The following is a 20899-nucleotide window of genomic DNA, read 5'->3' on the forward strand; positions in this document are numbered from 1 at the left end:
GAGACAGAACTGTGCAGTATGGTTCTTTTCATAACACAATGAACTTTGCTGCTCTGAGAAAGTACCTCCAGTGCTCAGGAATCAGGAAAGAAAATTTAGACTGGCAGGGTAACAAACAGGCATAGTCAACATACAGTGCTTAAAAAGATACTTGAAAGGAAGTTCATAACTGCTGCTTTGCTTATTTCATTGTATTCTCCTGCTCCACTCTGCAGTTCTTTATCTGGGTATACAGAACAGTTGACCTTATTAGAAAACAAGAACAGCATATTTTATGGCATCAAGAGGCCACAGAGACCAAAACCTGAGATGCCATCTCCCAGAATACTGTGATCCTCCCAGGATGACTCCTTGGCTGGTGTATGCAAGGAGCAGCCTCCAGTCAGCCAGCCTGTGGGACCAGTCATTAACTCACTCTGACCAACCTTCTGTCTTAAAAAGGATCAGGATAGCTGGGCTATATCTGCCACAGTGCCTGCATTTTTTTCTTTCCCTAGTTCTGTTTGTCTTGCAGGATCGAGTCCTAGTTGCATAATTACGCTTTCCAGAATTAAACAGATAAATTTGCCTTAAAGAGATAATGTTAACATTGGGAGCAGCATCAGGTTCTTAATAAATTGAAGGGCATCAAAAGTGGTGATTTTCTAAACATTAATTTCCATAATTGTAATTTTTTAATGAATTTTCAAAACAGACTGTACATTCAGCTGAAAGTCAGCAGCTTCCCTCTGCAAAGGCTGGTTCCCTCTGTCTCTGCATGCTGCAAACATGCACATTACAAGCTGTGGGTAAATTTCCTTCCAGCCCGTCACAGCACGCTCTCCATATCTTTGTATTGCTCCCCTCAGTATATTTGGGATTAACTTACACCACAAACACATCCCACTGTATCAGGGAATCTTCCGTGTATGATCTGCTCTGGTATGGTATCGCACAATGCAGTCACTGCGTAAGGCAGAAGCAACAATTAAAATTGATGTTATCCATTTAAATATAAATGATTTTAATAAGATTTACTTTGAAAGTGTAATGTGACTGACAACCAGTGATTATTTTAAATAACTTTTGAAGCTAACAGCAGTGGACACTGTGTGTGTGTGTATGCAGGGGTCTTTTGTAATGCTTGGAGGTTGCTTAGCTGACACCCCAAATCAGGGAGCATTGTTTTTCAAACTAATTTTTATTGTCATCCAGTTTATTCTTTTTCTCATGCCATGTGTCCCTTGTATCAATTCTAGACTAAAATAGTGCAAAAACAAAAAAAGGTAATGGCACTTTCCACAGTATTTCAAAAGGTTTTTAAGTGGAAAAAGGTATTTAGTATTTTTAATAAGCATCTTCAATACTATTGAGTTGGTTTCTTTGTTCATATCACAAGATTAATTATGCTGTCAAGCACTTTCAAGGCCTGCTTAACAAAGATTCAGTGATATAATGGTTTGCTTCGCATTGCCTTTTTTCTGCATAGCAATCACAATCAGCATTAGACAATTTAAAACCCTTTCACAAGCCGGAAGTTCTGAAGAGCCTTTTAATCAACAAAAGTAATTTTGCAAACAACTAGATACAGCGTTTTTCATATTAACTAACTTGTATTAAACTCTGCTATGTGCTTGAATCTCTGGTTCTGGTAATGGATTATTCAGATTTGCGAGAGACTAAAAGTGGGGAACACAATTAGCACAATATGCAGTTTGTACCCCATGAAAATTGTAATCTCATGCCATTCTCCAGCTTAATATAAGCATTGTATTAGTACTTCACTGCAGTTCCATATATTTTAATTTTCTCTTAATATGTTGTCCTTGTATAATTACTTATTTTTTCTGAATGCCTGGAAATGTAACCCTTGTTTTAAGGGAGACCACTATTTCTATAGGACAGTTAGAAATCAAATCCTAATACACTATAAGATTCTGAAATTCAAGTTACAATAGGGAAATCTGTTTAGAAATACTTGCCTTCTAAAATCATCGAGCTCAAGAATGCTTTATTCAGTAATTTTATTGCCATATAGCATTGAAAGAAATCCCACATGATTTAAAAACACTTATTTGATGGAGAGATTGTAAAAGCAAAAACACACGACGATCACTTTTTTTTTGTCAAGCACATATATAAATGAAACTAACCTGTTAATGACACCTTTAAAACACTCTTTTTTTTTTCTTTTTTTTTTTTTTCCCTAAACTGCTAGAAGCACTAATTTGTACCGTTGCTGCATGTGGTAATTAGCAACTTCAGCAGTGATTTTCTCTGCCCTAAACCTTTCGTGTTTGACACTATTCCAGCCCGGGAGAGGAGTGACCCTGGGATACAGTGCTACAGGACAAGTGGAGCAAATCCTGTCACAAGAAATAACAGGGTCAGAAGACATTGCTAATGAAGTCATAGCAACTGGTTTAAAGAGCCAATCAGAGAAGGCAACAATCTGTAAATGAGGATATAATTAGCAGAAAAAATAACATGCTTTGGTTGGATTCTAGGGGAGCCAGTAATGAAGGCAATGACTGGATATTGAGAGAGATTCCAAAAGATTAGAGCAAACATTGTGCAACAAAGAATACCTAATTAGCAAAAAAGTGAATATGCCTTAATTAGAAGAAAAATGTATGATTGAAAGACATGGAGTTGGCTTTTAATATGAATATAATAATGACTATTAGCCCAAATATCCAGGATGAAAAAAAGTCCAATCTTCACTTTTTTTGCCTTTACCATTTTGATAAATGGCTGTGAAGAAGATGGACTGTAAATTCATATCATGGCTGGGACATTAATACTATTAAAACAGACAATTTTGAGACAGTAATTTAATGGGTTTCCACCCAATTTACACATTTACTACCCCTAACACAGCACTGCAGACAAAGCAGAGCTGTGTCTTTTGGCTGGCCTTAATGTTCTTCTGGTGTGAGGAAGTAATTAAGGAAAGAATTTCAGGTGGGTGTCCTGTGGCATGTGAGCTAATGCTTGGTCCAGATATCTGCTAATAGGAAGGAACCCTGGGTGGCTCCTCATACAGAAAAAGAATCAATGGTGCTGAGGCCTTGATTGTGTGTGCATAACCACTACACTGCTGCAACTTGCATTTATTTGTTGCTGTTTGGTTAATTTTTCTTTGGTTTAGTTGGTTTTTTTTACTTTTTTTTTTCTTAAAGTGGGGACTGATCCAAAATTCATTAAATGCAAAGGAAAAGCTTCCAATAAGTTCACAGGCTTCTAGATGAGAGTCAGAGTGAGCAGAAACCCTGGAAATTTTATTAGTAAAAATTAAACATGTTATTATCCTGAACATAATAGATCCAAATAGAAGAATCCCATAATGGATTGTGCCAGTACAGTATATGCACAGTATTTATGGCTAGCAGTGATGAAAAGTATAATGTTCTACTGCTTATCATTTTATTACAATAGAAAAATCAGGACTCTAACTTGTTAATAATTTTTCACCTTTATAGACATCTAAATGATATTATATTTCCTCCCTTTTTTCTTTTTACAAAATGGTTCTAGGATATTGATTGTCATTTATTTTTACTCATGATATTTAATTGTCATAATTAGCAATCCATGTCTCATTCTCTATCTTAAAAATATCCTGTCAATTTTATAGCATATTTATAGATTAATTTAAATGTATAATTTAATTTATTACTGCATACCTTTGGTTTGTCTGTAACATTAAAATACTTATGGTACAGAATATTTTAATTAAAACTATTCATCAAATGAAGTCCAGGTAGCATCCTTATCCTTGTTTGCAGTAGGGGGTTCTGGCAGTGAAAGCAAGCAAAATAATGGGTCAATTAAAAAAAAAATCTAAATATAGCTTTTTCAGAGATCTGATTGCTTAACTCAAGGTTAAAAAATAAAAAGAAAGAAAAAAATAAAGAAAGAAAAATGTGTTTGCCAGTGGATTTCACAGATTAAATAATGATTATTTTTTTCTTCTTGCAGACATCAAATCTGCTAATGTCATGGCCAAAGCAGAAGTAAAACAATACAAGAAATGGGCTTGAATTTTCATGTGTGACATATCTCAATTTGACAGTGTCTGCAGGAAATTGGGATATTGTTTTCAGAGGGTTCTTCTTGTGAAAGGAGCTGTACTATTAATTTTTTTCTAACATAGAGCAATTCACCCTCTATTTATGAGAATCAAACTATTTACCCTTTTGGGTCAAGTGTTTCTTCATATTTAAAAAAGGAAAACTTTTAATGATATTTCTAATAAACTAAGAGTTATTGGTTTGCTGTGCTAGGGAAAAAATACAGCATAACACTGTGATGAAAATCCCACCTCCAGCACAACTGAATGAAGGTTTTACTGCAGCTCTCAGTTGACAGAAGGTCTACCATTCTTTTGCCATGTATGCTATTAATTCACTTTCCAGAACTGTCAGATACTCGGAAAGTAAGAGAAATATACTAAAAATATCAATGTATTTCTCTTCTTCCTTTTGCTAATGTATCTCCACCTATGCTATTTTAAATTAAGCAACGAAATAGTGTTGAAAGTTCTGACTGGCTCTGATAACAAAATAGATTAAAAAATTAACCAGTTAAACAAGAAAAATAAGAAGAAATAGAATCAGCTGACAACTTAATTGTTCAGCTTGTATGCAAATATTCTGACAATAATTTGCCAATGCTTTTGAATATAAGTTTAGAAACACATAATTATAACATTAATTGTTTCTTCTGCTTTAATTCTAGGTTTCTGTCACAAAATAGAAGGCTTAACTGTAATTCATGAGGAAATATAAAAAGTATATTCATTTTGTATTCAATTAGCTTTAAGCATATTCTAGTGCAGTGCAGTATTACAAAAATTATTTATGTTAATCTACAGAGGAAGATACAGTATGTTGGCATAATAAATTGTCTTTATGCTGTGTAGCAATGCCTTTTGAATCACCTTCTGTACTCACAAACAAGAGCATCTACCTGAATGGAGTAGTTGTCAGATTGTAGGATAAAGACAATGAATTAGTGGCAGGTAGGGAAGATACAGCCCTACAAAATCCACCATTCATATCAATATTTAATTTTTAAACTGTGTTATAGTAAAATTGAATGTCTGAATGTGAGTCTGAAGTGAGAGGAGAGGACATGATGCTGGAAGGCTGGATTGGAATTTGGCCTGGGTTTCTTATTCCAGATCTGAATGCTAAATTAATCACTGAGATTTATATGAAGATGAAAGCTGCACAACATCTTCATCAAGGAAAAATAGTGTTACAATTCAATAAATTGTGTGGTAATACTTTATTGACTAATGAATATACAGCTCCTTCTAACTGCAGTATTTTACTTTTGGGGACTGTAACAGCGTTGCAATTACATTACTAGTATTTGCTAAAAATATGTCTGTCTCCTCTCCTGATCTTAAAACATGCTTTGAAAAAGGGAGTAAAAGAAGACCCAGAGAGCAGGTTATGCACCATCCCAGAGTCTTGTGGGGAAATAAGCCATGCACAGATAATAACAGTGCAAACAAGTTGATGCTGCTATTTTTAAACAAGCTATTATTATTGACTAGCAGAGGTTGCTGGAGGTGGGATGCTGTTAATGACAAAAGCTCTGGAACAGTGGAATTGCTACTAATCCATGTGCTAGAGAGCCTGATAATGAGAAACACCTAAGAGCAGAATTAAATGGTCCTCTAAAATAATTTCTGCTACATACTTGATAAGGAGTCATAGCATCCTAAGCAGACCCTTTTCTTTTTCAGAAATCTCTATCCACAGAGATCCCATATTACTCCATTCACAAATTAGAGATATGAGGAAATCTTCAGGGGGTTATTAGTGAAGCTTTCAAAAAGAGAGGAACCAAATCACTTTGAAACAGAAGAGAAACATTCTGGGGAAACCTATTTTAGGGCCCACTCAGGGAAAAAATGTCATTACACAGAAAAAATTGGTGACCAGTGATAGGACCTGAGGGAATGGCCTGAAGGTGTGTCAGGGCAGGGTTAGGTTGGATATTAGAAAAAGGTTTTTCCCTCAGAGGGTGGGCACTGCCCAGGCTCCCAGGGAATGGACACAGCCCCGAGGCTGCCAGAGCTCCAGGAGCCTTTGGACAGCACTGCCAGGGATGCACAGGGGGGATTGCTGGGGGTCTGCAGGGACAGCATTGGACTCTGGACCCTTGTGGGTCTCTTCCCACCCAGAATGTTCTGTGATTCTCTGCTGTATCCTAAAGCACATCCATAAGTGTGCAGCCTGAAGTGCTGCAGCTGATGGAACCCAAGTGTTGTGGGACACTTGGCATTTTGCAGGTGAATGGTCTGAGCTGAGCAGCTTTCGTCTTCTTGTTCTCAGATCCCATTTTGTTTTTCCTGGTGGCTGTCCTAGCCCACAGGGGCATGAAGTAAGAAGAACAGCCTGCTCTGAGATTCTGAGTGAATTTGCTGGATCCTGGAGTCATTTGGAAGCTGGCAGGGGAGCTGTGATTGTTATTTCCTGCATCTGGTTCTGAACTTGTGCCTGCTGACCACATCTGCCTTAACAGGAGGTGAAAAATGCAATCATAGAAGGGTAAGAGCTTGGAATAGACCTTAAAAATCATCTAATCCCAAACCTCCTGCCATGGGCAGGGACACCACCCACCAAACCAGGTTGCTGGAGGCCTTATCCAACCTGGCCTTGAGCACTGCCAGGCTTGGAGCATCCAGAGCCTCCTGGGCAACCTGTCCAGTGTCCCACCACCCCCACAGGGAAAAATTTCTTCCTACCATCAGAGGCAAAGGAACTGTGATGTGTATATACCTACATAAATTCAGGTTATAGACATCTTGACTTTTGGCCCATGGGTTTCTGCAGTTCTCTCTTTCTGTATGTATTTGATATATTTAATGACTAGAAACAATTTGGCCACAGAAATTACTCCAGAAATAGGCAAAATGCGTCAGTTTTATATTATCAGATTTCCTTAAAAAGAACTTGCAACAGTTTGACATGAGTTTGGGATCTAAATTGGTTTTTAAAACAATTTTTGAAAATTTGTGACATTAATTTATGTGCTTCTTTAAATCATAAATGTCTCAAAATCAGAATTTTCCAGAATTTGAAATCAAATTAATAAATCAGTCTACATCAACTCAGCCTTGGGTTTCTGAAAAGATTTGTGAACTTTAACAGCTCTTTCAACAGGCCTGTTCTGCATTTTGATTTTCTAGTGCAATGCAATCCAAGTGAGATTTATATGACTACACATTTTGTTGCAAACATTCACAGCTCAAAGCTATTACCTGACTGTCTTCCATATCAGGCCATTTATGTATCTAAGAAAACACTGGCATCTGTTTAATATTTTATTGCTTTAAAAATATCTTTGTTGTTCAGATACAATCTCGCTCTAACATTTTCATGAATAGAGCCTTTATTCTTTCTGTAGAGCAGAGGACATTTACCTTCATATAAATAATATTAACTATGAGTTGACCCATAATCTGCATTGGAGGAAAATCATATAGTAAGATTTTTTCCTTCAGAATGGGTTGTGAATTTATTTGTTTTTTATTTTTTCTTAAATTTTCCAATATTTTCCTTGATTGCAAACAGGAAACATGCAATGCTTTGTGACGCTTTGTATTGAACTTCAAAAAAATACATTAAAAACATCCATAACTGCTTTCAGCTTTAGACCCTAACAGTTTACATTATTACAGATACATTAATTCTTAAAAAGCTTGAAATGTGTACAGGTCTATCCCCTCATTATTAAAAATGCATAACTTATGTACCCTAGCAATCCATATATTGTAGATCACCTTATCAAGGAAGAAAATGTAATTATACCTATTTTACAGACAAGTTAATGCCACAGTGAACAGTCATAGAGCAAACAGAGCTCCTATAAAAAGAAGACTGACAAAATCAAAATTCTCTTGCCTTTTCCATTTTGATTTGTCTCAAATTACCACATGGCTAATTTTTTTTTTTTTTTTTTTTATTCTTTCAACACAGGGCTGCCAAAATAGGAGAAAATTAAGTGGAATCAAACACAAGGTGAACATCTGCAAATCAAACCTCCTTCAAGCAAGCTCTGAATCAGAGAGGGATGACCTTAAAGCAAAACCTTACAGCATAGGACAGAACAGTTTTTCATGATCCAGCACTACACAGAATAGAAATAATACACAGATAAGAGAGAGACAGAGACTGCTCTCTTTCCACAGAGGGATGGCTCAGTCAAATAGGTAAGAGGTTCATGGCACCTGTCTGTCTGTGGGTGTGAAGTGGATCTGAACCCAGCAAATTGCTTAGTTCCCCCTAGGAGAAAAAAGTTACTGACACCATTGGAGCACCTGGAGCTCAGGAGAATTTCTCTGACTTCATCCCACTTGGATATGGGCTTTGTAGAGCTGTCTAGCACTGATAAGCAGCATTTAACAAATGAACACTTTCCAGGGCTGAAATAACCAAGGACAGCTTGAGGAGGCTCAAGGTTTCTAGTCTGCACCTGCTTATGTCAAGGCTCAAGATGAGCAGGAGGAGGTGGATGAAGCATAGCATAAACCTTTCCTTTTCATGGTTTTATCAGCTCCAGCACTCCAAACCTTGTGCTTTGTGCCCAGGGTCTAATCCAGATCTGTGTGTCCTTGTGTAACCTCTGCTGGGAGATGTATTACAACTTGTGTGGGGTCTTCTCTGCTTCACAAGCTCTGGAGAAGGCAAACTCAGCTCTCCCTTCCCAGATCTCTGTGGCCCCCAGAGCTGCAACCTGGCTGCCAGCACAGGGGGAGCAACAGCTCAACATTAGGGACAGATTTTCATCTCTGCCTGAACCAACATCTACCATGTGATGTCTTTTCTTTACATCAGGAGTGGAGGAGGAGAGGGAAGAGAATGAGAATGAAATGGGTAATTGCTGGCAAAGCAGTAAAGCCATCAGCTAACACAGGTGTAAATGATAAAGAAAAAGGAGCTCCTGACTCTGTAAGGCTGGGGGAATCTTCTCCAGTAATCACTGCTGTTTTCTGCCTTTCACCAAACATTTGGTCTTCTGGGTGTTGCTTTAGGCAGAGCTTTTAACAGACAAACCCACAGTGTGAGAAGAGGCTGGATTCAAGTGTGACTTCAAGTGACTCCATTGGACCAGTCAGAGACAATATGCACCCAACTAGGAAAGAAGTCATAGGGAATTGTGTGATAGAAATTGAATTACATGGCAATTGAATACAAAGGGAAATGCAGAACAAATGAACAGCTGAAATGAAAAATTTGAAAAGGGACTCAATCAAAAACAAGATTAAAAATTTGTTGTAAAATGCTAATTTGTGAAATACTAAAATAGAAGAAACTTATTAATTTTAAGATAGGAAATATTTTGGTTTCAAATATAATTTTTCTTCATAATTTGAAAATTATAAATTGCCTAATAATTGTGTGCATTGAAACTGCAGTGAAGATGTTTTGGGAAAATTTTAGGGTGAGGAATGCAAGGGAAATTTTATGAAAATTCACAAAAATATGTTGAAAATAAGATCACAAGAATAATTGATATAAAAAATTAACCAACTGTCTCTGGTGCCATGGTTATAAGTATTGACACTGTAAAAACAAAAATGGTTGAAATACAATCTAATTGTCTGTTTCCCAGGAACACAGACCTTTACAAAAATACTTGGGGATACTCTTTCTTTAAAAGAAATCAGATCTGTGTGGCTGAACTGCCAGTGCTCCTAGATGAAGAAAATAAGAAAGATTTGTGTAAAACAGAAAGACTTCCTGTGTCTAGTTTTTGAACATGACTGTAGGAAACACCAGCACCATGTGCCTATTTCTTCAGGACAGCACAGTTCACTACATTTTTTAGAATACACAGTGAGTGAAAAGGTGCTCAGATGCACAGTCAGTAGAGAACTCTCCATTCCTAACTGCTTATCTGCATCTGCTTTTACACATCCTTCAGCTAAATCAGAGATCCAAATGGAAAATTAATTACTTACAGACATCAAGTGAATTTGTGACATTCCCTGGAGACTTTGTGCCCATAAAACATCTAGGTAGTCTTTCTTTTCTGACAGATATAAGATATAATTTAAATTTAATGTATACTTCAAGTATTATTAAGTAATGAATCAATTATTAAATGTAAGTTTATAATATGTTGCAATATTTTGTATTTTCTTTTTTCTATTGTACATCTGTGATTAACAAATATAGAAAATACTGGGGCAAAAACAACATATAGAGTGTATGCAAATTTGTACACATTGCCCATACAGTTGTTCCAAGCTGCTTATTTTAGAGATGGAAATCTTATAGAAAAAAATGTTTTCTATTTGCTGTTATAAGTCATGAAACTTCAAATAGCAATAAGCATACAGGTGTAAAGGGAAGCAGAGATGGCAGCATTGAAAGGAAGAGACTAAAAAATATTGTGGTGTCTAAATTAAAACCATAAAATGTTTCCACAGTTAGAATGTAAATCTATGTGGATGAATGCCTTCACTCCTGGTCTTTGTTTCTGCTGAATTTCCATCCTCCTACAGAGATGTGATGGAGGGCAGGTGGCAGCTCTGTTCTGGATAGCAAGAATAAGTAGGCAAACATCCTTTCTTTTACTTTTAACATCATTTAGTGAAGGAGAGGAGGTGGGAAAAAAGAATTATTGGTAGGATGAACTTAAATGTGAAAAACAAAAATAAATATTTCCCTGTAACTGTTACAGGAAAATTATTTTATTTTAAGTAACTATTGGCCTAAATTGAAATAAAAAACCTTCCCTTATTAAAGATCATTTCAATGCATATAAGTCTTTAAATAATTGCATTATTATCAGCAAATTTCTATTTTAATGCCTGGAAGAATATTTTGTATGCATATTGATTTAAAAATACTATGTGATGTCATATTGAAGGAAGTTGTCTGCATTTTGTTTTTTACCAGTGTATCACCTGTATCCTTGTTTGTTGGAAAAGAATGGATTTATATCTGTATTCCCAAATCTGTCTTTTAATTTTTACAATTCCTATTAATTCTTATTAATTGATAAGGTGGTTTTACACAATAGCTGGGAAAAGACTGTTGACTTTTCTTCTACATTGTCATCTGGACCAGACTGACTTTTCTTAGACAATAGTACATGAGGAATCAGGCAGCTCCTCATGTTTTTTTCTTAGCTGATGGAAAAGAACATATAAAATATTTATAATTCTTTCCAAACATTCCTTAAATAAACATTTTTATAGATAATTCCCTTCTGTTCTTTTTTAACAGAATGTCAGTGCTGCCCATTTGCAGGATTTAAAGAGGAAATGGATGGAGAAAATCGAGTCCCCAAGCTTTGGGAAATTCTAGCCCAGGATCTTATTCAGTGGATGAACTTGCTGTGAGCTGCACCAGGTAAAACAATTCCTGTTACAGTGAAAGGGACCAGCATTTTTATTGTTCACACATTCCACTTGAGGTTTTACTTTGTGCATCGCTGTTATTACAGCAGTTATGAGAAAATTTTTGTTGTACCAGTTAAGCTCTACAAATAAATTTTTGTGATGTGTGAAATAGTTAAGTCCAAGAAATCCTAAATTTTGAGATCTGACTTCAAATTCAGCTCTGAACTTATTTATTTGCTCAAGTATAAAATGATAAAGGTGCCTGTCCAAGGCTCTTAAATCATAACTTTTTTAATTATATGGTCAATTAAATTAGCTTTAACCTTAACAGAACTGAACTCAGTTCCAAAGGAATTTACCATTGCTTTTCATCCCTTCACATCTCAGAGTCCCTCATCAAACAGATGAGGCCCTTAGTGTGGGATATTTTGAATTATAAGGGGGAAGTTCTAGTCTAATAGGCTTCAAAGAGAAAGCCATAGACTATCCTGTTCCATGCAATGAGGAAATTAGTCTAATTGTTTCTGCTAATTGCAGCTGTTATTGGGTGGCAGAGAGAAAGAAATGATGGCTGGTCTCAGTTTTCTTGGATATCTTGGTTCTGCATCATATCTCACCCCAGGTGAGTGTGCAGGGGGTCAGTGAGAGGGAGATGAGACATTCTTACACTGCTCTTAGCAAACTGTTGAAGTTCTATGAACAAATGTGTGATTGTACCATGATGGACCTACTGATATCAAGGTGTCACCTGGGAGAAGTGGCTCAAATCTCTTACGTGCAGACACAACACCTGCTAATGGTGACCTGTGGCCAGGGGTGGTGAGCATTGTGCATTTCCATGATGTCCATGGGAACCACTGGGTTCTGAACTCTGTTATTTATACAAATTCCCTGTGTTTCCTGTGCTTACTCCTATCCAGAGCAGTGGCATTTCTCTGAAGATTCAAAGGCTTTATGCTCTATCTGCTGATCTAATTAGCTTGCCTGAGAAGCAAAACAGATTAGCTGTCTTGAGCCAGAGGCACATGCTAATGGAGCTAGGAGATGGCTTTATACCACACAGCTGTATCCTCAGAGCTAATCCAAAGGTCTTGAACACCCACAGAATGATTCCCATTTACTTCAGCAGAAGAGGGCTAAGGCCCTGAGCTTTGAAACTGTTTATCTCAGGATGTAATGTACATTGGTGTCAAGCATGGCTATGCCCTAAGAGCAAAATATTAACCTATAGTAACAGTACTTTGCACTTACCTAACAGCTCTCAAATAATCATTTCTGTGCACTTTAATTAATTAACCTTTACAACAACATGTCTTTGAGGGTTAGCTAAGGATCAGAACTGAGTGACAAGTTTAAAAAGTCTCCAGTTATTCATTTATGCTGAGACTATTTTTGATTGGAGTATATTTTTGTCTTTTTTCAGATTTTCTTTCTCATAGCACTGTTTTTAAAAGCATGTTTTAATCATAAGCACTTAAATATTCGTCAAGTAAAAATGAGTGTTCGTACTTCTGCTGGCATCTATTGGGTAACAGTTCACTGCTTCTGCCTTTTACTGCTTCTCCTTTCACTGCACCTGCTGCCTCTTTCCTCATATCCCTTAATCATTTTCTGGTGTGTCCTCACCAGTCCCTATTAAAGCAATGCTGATTCTTAAACCTCTTTGTTCCAGTGTGAAATCCAAAATAGTAAGACAGGCAGAATCCTTTATGTGCTGTATTGAGCTGGTGGGCTAAGATAGACAATTAGAGGAAAACACACCAGACCTCCCAACTCACTGTATTGAGGAAGGCTCCGAGTGTCATTAGCAGCTCTTTAGGAAGTTGGTCTTAAAGAGATGACAACTCAAAGACATTTGTGAATATTTTTCCATAATCAATATATTTCATTTTCTGGTGAGTTTTAAATTCCTTGGATGTTATATGAATAGTAGATATGTACAGAGTGAAAAAGTCCTGATAGTTGTTTTCTACTCTTTAAATGGGACTATCTCTCTTACCCATGGGCTAAAACAATGCAATATGTAGACCTTTCCAGAAGAAAAAAATCCTTACTCATGGTTGTTAAAAGTTAGGTAATGTCTAAATATTCTGCTGGAGACTAAAATTTGGAGTGAAAAGAGTACAGAAATACCAGACTAAATGGGCTCTGTTGGATCTAAACCAGTAACTAGTCAAAAAAAAAATTGAAAAATGATCTTGATTCTCCGTCTCCCTTCTCTGTGACCTAGAATGAGGAAGTTCCTTTCCCTCATGAGTATATTGTTATTAAGTTTGTCAAAAAATTAAAAAATTCTTTGGGTTTCTTTCATTTGCAATGCTTACTTCCTGGGAATCATTAGTTAATGCATCTTGAGCTACATTAGCTCATTCAGGTTTGTGGTTGATCTGATAGCTATGTTCCATGAATCCCATGTGCCATCTGGCTGCAGTTCCATTTGGATCATGTTTAGTGATTAGCTGCTAAAACGATCTCTGGTCATTTAGTGTAGTGAATCAGAACTGGAGTTTAGCATTATTTTCATATGATACAGAAAGTCTTTTTTTCAGAGATATATTTTTTAAGTTGGCTTATTGTATTTTTTAATTCACTTTCAGGGTAATATTTTTAATTGCTAGGTTACATAGATTCCATGTTGTTTGTTTGTTTATACTGAGTCATTATATAATGACCCTGTGCTAGGATTTCTCTTGAAGCCTAAATGTTCCTTATTGTTCTATTGTTTCATTTAAAAGAACAATCATTGGTGACACGTAAATGAGTAAAGTTTTATAAAAATAACTTGGAATAAATTTTTAATAAGACGTATTATTATCCTTTGACTCATAGCAAGTCATTCATAAACACCATTAAATCCTGATAATTATAGCTGTAGCTGCAGGGTTACTACCTTTACAGTCCTTATGCAGACTTCATTTAGAGGTCCAGTGGGGACATGCACACAACTGCTACAAAATGTTGCTATTAATGGTTTCCTTTGGAACAGTATTGTGCTAGATTAAACATTCACTCATGAAACAAAAATGTTTATAGGTCATCTAATAGCTAAGCATTCTGTGGCTTAAAGTAAATCCTTTCACATTGGATTCCAGATTTTAGGGCTTGCACAATTTTCTTTTTTTTTCTTCTGTACATAACAAGAAATATAGAGATTTTGTAGTGGAGCAAAAAGCTCTGTAATTTTCTCTGAATAATGTAGCAATCACCATTTTCCCCAAAGTATATTGGATTATTTTGGTCTATAAAGCTGCCTAATAACTTTTGCAGTACCTCCTTTTCTTTTTTGCCCTCTTGTTGCTCAGTTTCGGAGTTACCTTCTGGGATAGAAGGGATGCAGGTACTTACTGGATATTGCTTTCAGCTTCATGTCTTATGAAATACATGCTAATATATTTCCAGGAAATTTTGGGTTTAGACATAAACATCACAGGTCTCATTCTTCTAGAAAATAATCTAGATGTCGATTTTGGAGCTGCATAGGATCTTTTGAGTATCTAATAATGTAAATCCCTTACAGGAACATTCAACAGAACTGACGTTGCTAAAAATCCTTAGTGTTACATCTCAAAACTCTGCTCTGTCCTAAAACAAAAATCTCCCAAGATATTTTTAAACACCAGTGGGCAGTAGAATTTGCACCAGCTCCTTTTGCTAGTTGCCATTTTCCTTTTCCCAGTGCAGTTCACTCTTAATTCTGCCCAGTGAGACAAGGTAAGCACAAAGCAGAGTGACAGTTCTCAGGACCTACTCAGCTCTGATGACCTTTCCCCACCTGCTCCATGGCAGGGATATCAAATATCAGGGATATCTATGAGGAACTGGCTGATGTCAGCAAGCTGCTGTTGTGGTACCACACCCTTAGAAACTGCTTCCACCTTGGACTGATTTCACTTGAACACCACCTTCTTGTGGTCTTCTCACCACTGTTTGGCTTCCTTCAATGGGCTTTACTCACTGAAGACCTCAGAGCTGACATTTTGCATTGTGTCTTAAAAAAAAAGAAGGGAAGGGAAGGAAGGGAAGGTTCATCAATGCTTTATATGAAGGCTGAGCCAGCCTTTTGCATTCTGACAGGTGTTAATACTGTCCTACAATATTTCAAATAATCTTTCATAGCTGGGGGACCCCAGATGGACAATATGACTTTTACAAATTATATGGTAATTAAAGATATCCCAGCATATCACAAGATATGAAGAAATGTTTGTTAAACAGAAAAGGTGTTTTGAAATGCTGTGATGATCTGATATACAAAACAGCTTCTAATTTGTTCTCCTGGTACTAATTGCCAGTAGTCACTAGATAAGATTAGACTGATGGTAATTCACTGTATTAGGGAGCAGAGAGTTATCTTTGCAGGTATATTTTTCATGGCCATCAAAGTACTTTAATAAAAAAGGTGAATATTGTTAAAGAGCAATATCAAACCAAGGGCTAAACCCTTTTTTTTTTCCTCCTTTACTGCTGACCCTCACTTTTTCCAGAAGGGTGAAACACTGCTAGATATTTTAGGCATTAACACAGGAAGTCTTGCTATAACCCCAGTTCCTCAGTCTAGGAAGATTTTTCCTTTTTCTATGTAATGAAGATTCCTAAAATCATACCTCAAGTACTCCCCACTCATCTTTTAAAAAAACATTACCTGGAAAACAGCATTAAAATATTATTTCATAAAAGTTATTGAAAATATTTATTGTAGAAATTTTAGAAACTATGAGTGGGAAAGGAGAAAAAATTAAGGCTAAGGAACATAGGACCAATTACATGTATTCCTTAAGGCTTCTTTAAGGTCTCATGCTGGATACCCAGGGAGCTAGAATATAAGTTACTGTCTTAGTAAATCAGCATAATGATTCTTTTTAGTGTTTTGGTGTGACTTTTAGAATTTTTGGGTATTAATAGAAAATAATTCCTCTACATCCTTTAGGGAAAGATGCCTACTTTTAAGCCTTTTGCATGGGCATATATTGCTAAATTTGTGGTTTTTTGGTTTTTTTACTTGTGCGGATTTTCAGAACTTTTGAAGGAATCTCTCTCAGAATTCATAACAATGGAAACAGTGGTGACTGGAGACTTCCCAGTAAAATTTCTTATTGTTGTCAATTGCCCTTAAGAACATCTCATCACTTTATTTAAATGTACATGCTGGTTTATGGTGTATTTATAGTTGCTGGCAAATCCACTAATAACAGGCTCCTGAAATCTTGGGGAATGGAAGGAAGTTTAAGAATAAATACCAAGTCTACTCTACTTCAATTCTCCCTGCTTTTTACTTATTAAATAGCAACACAGTGGTCAGCCAGTATGAATTACAAATAAACATTGGCCATTCAATTCTTCACCAATAAAGCAGGTGTTGCTAACACAAGTGACATAATGGAAATGTTAGGCTCTTGCCCTAATTACAGAGAACCCCATACCAGAAAGGCATAGCAAAACATAGCTGTAACATTGTCTGTAACCTGCCAACCCTTTCCTTTTCTGACCAGACTCCACTGATACTTGCTCTACTCTGAATTTTAATTAGTGATGGGGTATTTTGGAGATGATACATCCAGAAGTGCTGATAAAGCAGAGAGATGAGCAAATGAGTGCTGCACATCTACACAGTGACCTAACATTTGGTGGGTGTCGTACAATTATTTTCCTCATGACAGGGAGTTTGAAAACCTGCAGGTAATTCAGTGTTGTTCAGCATTTCTATGTGACTTGGATTTGTTGTGGTTTTATGTTTCTGTTCTTGGTTGATCTTTCTGGCTTTTTCTCAATGGTTATTGAAAAGGGTTTTTTTGAAATCTGGAATCTGAAACACATAGTGGTTCACCACAATTTTCTTAGTGCTGCTTTTGACATGTAGAATCTGCTTAGGCTAAAAAAATAATAATTTATAGTCTCAGTAAACAGTGTTCAGTGGTGACCTTTCTGCACAAAGGCTGTCTGCTCCAGACACCCTATTAAAGACTTCGGGATGCCTGAGACAGTCCCTGTGTGCCTTGGTACTACAGCAGGTCAAGGAACTCCTTTTAGTCAGTATGGAGATTCACTTTGCAGTGGCATTTCAAAAAGGCTGGGAGAGTTGCCCTGTCCTGCACACGCTTTGTAATTGCTAATTTCAGGTCTTTTCAGGGTAACTGATTCTGTAATGTAAATAAAAAATTAGGGTTGTGTTTTTAAACCAAGGCATAACAGAGAAAGTGGAAAATTTACATTGCACTCACAGAAGATATTTATTAAGACTGAACAACAACACAGAATTTCTGAAATGGGCTGATTTTTATTCTTGAAAAAATTAAAATTTATATTTAAAAAAAACCAAGAACCCTTGAGTTGTATTTAAGAATGCAAATATCAAGGGGATTTTTAAAACTTTACAAGTAGTTAAACCTTAATTTCTTTATATAACAGAAATCATAGCAGAAAATACATGTAAATTGATAAATAATTTGCATCCTTAGATTTTAAAAATAATAATTGCCATGAAAATAACCATTTTAGTAACTTTTAAAATATACATTTATATTATATATAAATAACTATTTAATACACTTTACACAAAATTTTGGATGGGTTTATACATTATATACAAAATAACCATTTTAACAACCATTTCATATTTTTACATACGTGTAAATCTAAAACACCAATTAAGTGCAGGGAGAACTCTCCTGAAGAGATTTTGAAATGTTTAAATTATCATTGTCAAGTAGGCTCATTGAAAATTTCACCAGCAGCCATGGAGGCAGAGCAGGAGCCCATTGTGTGATGTCTGTGAATCACAAAATAAATCTCACTCATAAGCACATGCGTGGAGCCCTGCAAGACACAGAGCACTTTGTGTCTGAGCCACTTAAATCCCTGCTCACCTTAAAAGCAGGGCAGGTGAGTGAGTGCTCTGCTGGCTCGGGGCCAGCACCTGCAGGAGTGACCTCAGAGGGCTGGGATCCCCTCCTGCCTCTGGTGCGATGATGCCCTTGCTCCCAGCAGAGTCCCATGAAGCAGCACTTCCTCAGCAATGCCCAGCCTTCAGGTACCATGGCAAGCTTAGAATACTTTGAGTTTTTCCCCCATGTCTTTCTGGAGGAGAAGGTGGAGTGCTTGAGTCTTGAGGAAAAGGTGTGATGTACACAAAGGATTGTGCAGCATTTTGCTTCAGAGTATAGGTTTCACTGTTTTCCATTGTTCTGGATTTTTAGTGGTTTATTCAGGTTAGGTGAAATGAAAAAAAATATTTTATGAGGACTAAAAAAAATTATAGGGGCCTTGTGTTCTAAGCATGTTTCAATACCAATTAAGAAACATAGGACAGGGTCTGTACTTGGTCCTTTTGCTAAAGAAATATTCACATTTCTTGTTTTTATTTTAATTTGTCTGAGACAGAAGATACTGAATACTTAGTGGGTCATTTCAGCTTACTTGTATGCATCAGGTAATTTAGGTTTCAATCTTTCCAGTTCATATTTCCAAAATGTTTCCATTTCTAGGAGAACATTAGCCAGTTGCAGACCTCTTAAACTGAACAACAGTTCTCAGCACAGCTCAGAGATACAGGAAGAAGTGTTCCAGCTTTTGCACAGAATTGCATATTATCCCCATGGCCTTCTTCATATACATCATCATTTGTAAAACTAGAAAAGAAAAAAGGTGGCCAAAAATACTCAGATTTAATTGCACCACTGAGAGGATAGAATTTAACTCATTTTTTGTCCCAAATTTTGTGGTTTATATTTGCACTCAAGGCTTTTTTTCTGCATATAGTTCAGTTGGTGTGTGGAGCTTGCTGACTCATATAAAATAGAGTTTATTATACAAAAATACAGTAAATATATCTCAAGGCAACAGGAAAAGCTCACTGTGCATTGTGTCTAATTGTTATTTATTGACGTGGGGGCCACAGCAGGCCTTACCGTTTTAAAAATTGTCTTCAGGAAAATATCTTCTTTTAATTTTTGCAAATCACATTTTCAGCTCTACATTGTGAAGTATGCAAAGCTTTAGATGATACCCGAAGACTTGACAGTATATTATGCCAGGGAGTGACAATTTAAAAAAAAAAAAAATCCAGTTCCAAGTGTAAGTTTAAAAATGTAACTAAAAGCCTTCATCAAAGTTTAAAGAGCTTCTTGCGCTTTTAGCATCTGCTTATTCTGATTTATTGACAATGACACACCTAGCAACAGTCATTCCTGCTGAAGCAGTGAAGTAATGGACTTCAGGAGAAAAGGGGAAAAACAAGTAGGTGCTGCACACAGGAGAGAGGCCGCTGATTACAGACCACTAATTTGTTATGCACTCTGGCAAATCAGCAGTGATTCATATGACAAATAAGGAGAAAAAATTAACAGCTGTCATGTTGTGATGTGTTAATTTCCTGACAGTCTCTGCACTGAAGCCAATTACTGATTTAAGGGCAGGGAGAGAGAGCCCTGTTCAAGCTTCTAATTAGGCTTCTTCAAGACTAAAAGGATAAAAGCAAAAATAAGAGCAAGAGAATGAAGCAGGTAGCCCCAGCTTCATAAAGCATACATGCTTTTAAATCCTCAATTAAATAGCTTTAAGCTTAAGTGTGTTTAAGATAAGAATTTAGAAACATTTATTCACTTTTATCCACGACCCTGTGTTTTAGTCCTTTGTGTAGTAATTGGGAGATTCAGCAAGCCCAGGGGTCTGCCTTGCCCTCCTGCTGCAGCCGTGCAGGTTCTGGATGTGACCTGCCACTAAAACCTTTGTTTAGCAATGGCAGCACCTGCACATCAGCTTCAGAGCCAGCCAGTGCAAAGGGACATCAACAAGTTCTTGCCCTTTTGGCCCTGAGAAGGGTCCTTGTAACTTAAGGGAGCCATAATTGCTGGTTAAGGGCCTGGCTCTGACTCCTACCCTTGCATAAGCAGCCCTGACACTCACGGGAGGGCTGAGGAGCCTCTGGGCCACGCAGGAAGCTGAGCTCATTCTGTGAGTGCCTTCACTGGGAAGGCACTAATTGGAAAGGAGAGCAATCAGCATCCAGCCTGATGGAGTCCAGTGAGAGGCAGGAGCTGCAAAGAAAGAGCCGAGCTGAGGAAATACCGAGGCACCAGGTGATTCATGCTATGCTTGGGAAAGGAGCCTGACTCAGTCCTGTAATATGATGTACAGTCCCCAGCTGTCCCTAAAACAGGCAAATAAACTGGGTATGGCATGAGGCATTCCAGTAAAGTAGCTGATTTTGTAAGAAATATTTTATTTTCTTAATGTAACACTTAAAAATTAAACCCAGGTTTCCTGTCGACCTGCAATTTAAACCTAGGGTATAAAACTACCAACTGACTGTAAAGAGCCTTTGCCTCTTTTTTTTGGCATTTACTCAAAAGTGACGTGTGATGTAAAAATCAGGAATTAGTCACTGAAAGGGAAGCATGGATTTGTTCCAAAAGGAAGGAGCATTTTCATCCACATAATATTTTAAAATTTTTATCTGATATTCAGATGGTCATGAGGAGTGACTTTTACAAGTTGTTACCAAACTTTTTCAGGACTCTCTTCTGCTTTCTAAAAAACAATTATAGTAAAAAA

At 36.8% G+C, this 20899-nt stretch overlaps 1 long non-coding RNA gene across 1 annotated transcript in view; it reads left to right on the plus strand.

The window, feature by feature from the left end:
* Nucleotides 1–7982: 7982 nt before the first annotated feature.
* The window catches only part of LOC143695134 (uncharacterized), a 45176-nt gene continuing 32259 nt past the window's right edge, over nucleotides 7983–20899 (plus strand). Inside the window, exons 1-2 of the long non-coding RNA XR_013184075.1 lie at nucleotides 7983–8209; nucleotides 11235–11360. This is a non-coding gene — a long non-coding RNA (uncharacterized LOC143695134). The remainder of the gene's footprint in view (nucleotides 8210–11234; nucleotides 11361–20899) is intronic.

The sequence above is a fragment of the Agelaius phoeniceus genome, chromosome 12 (assembly GCF_051311805.1).
Source record: "Agelaius phoeniceus isolate bAgePho1 chromosome 12, bAgePho1.hap1, whole genome shotgun sequence".
Taxonomy (NCBI): domain Eukaryota; kingdom Metazoa; phylum Chordata; class Aves; order Passeriformes; family Icteridae; genus Agelaius; species Agelaius phoeniceus.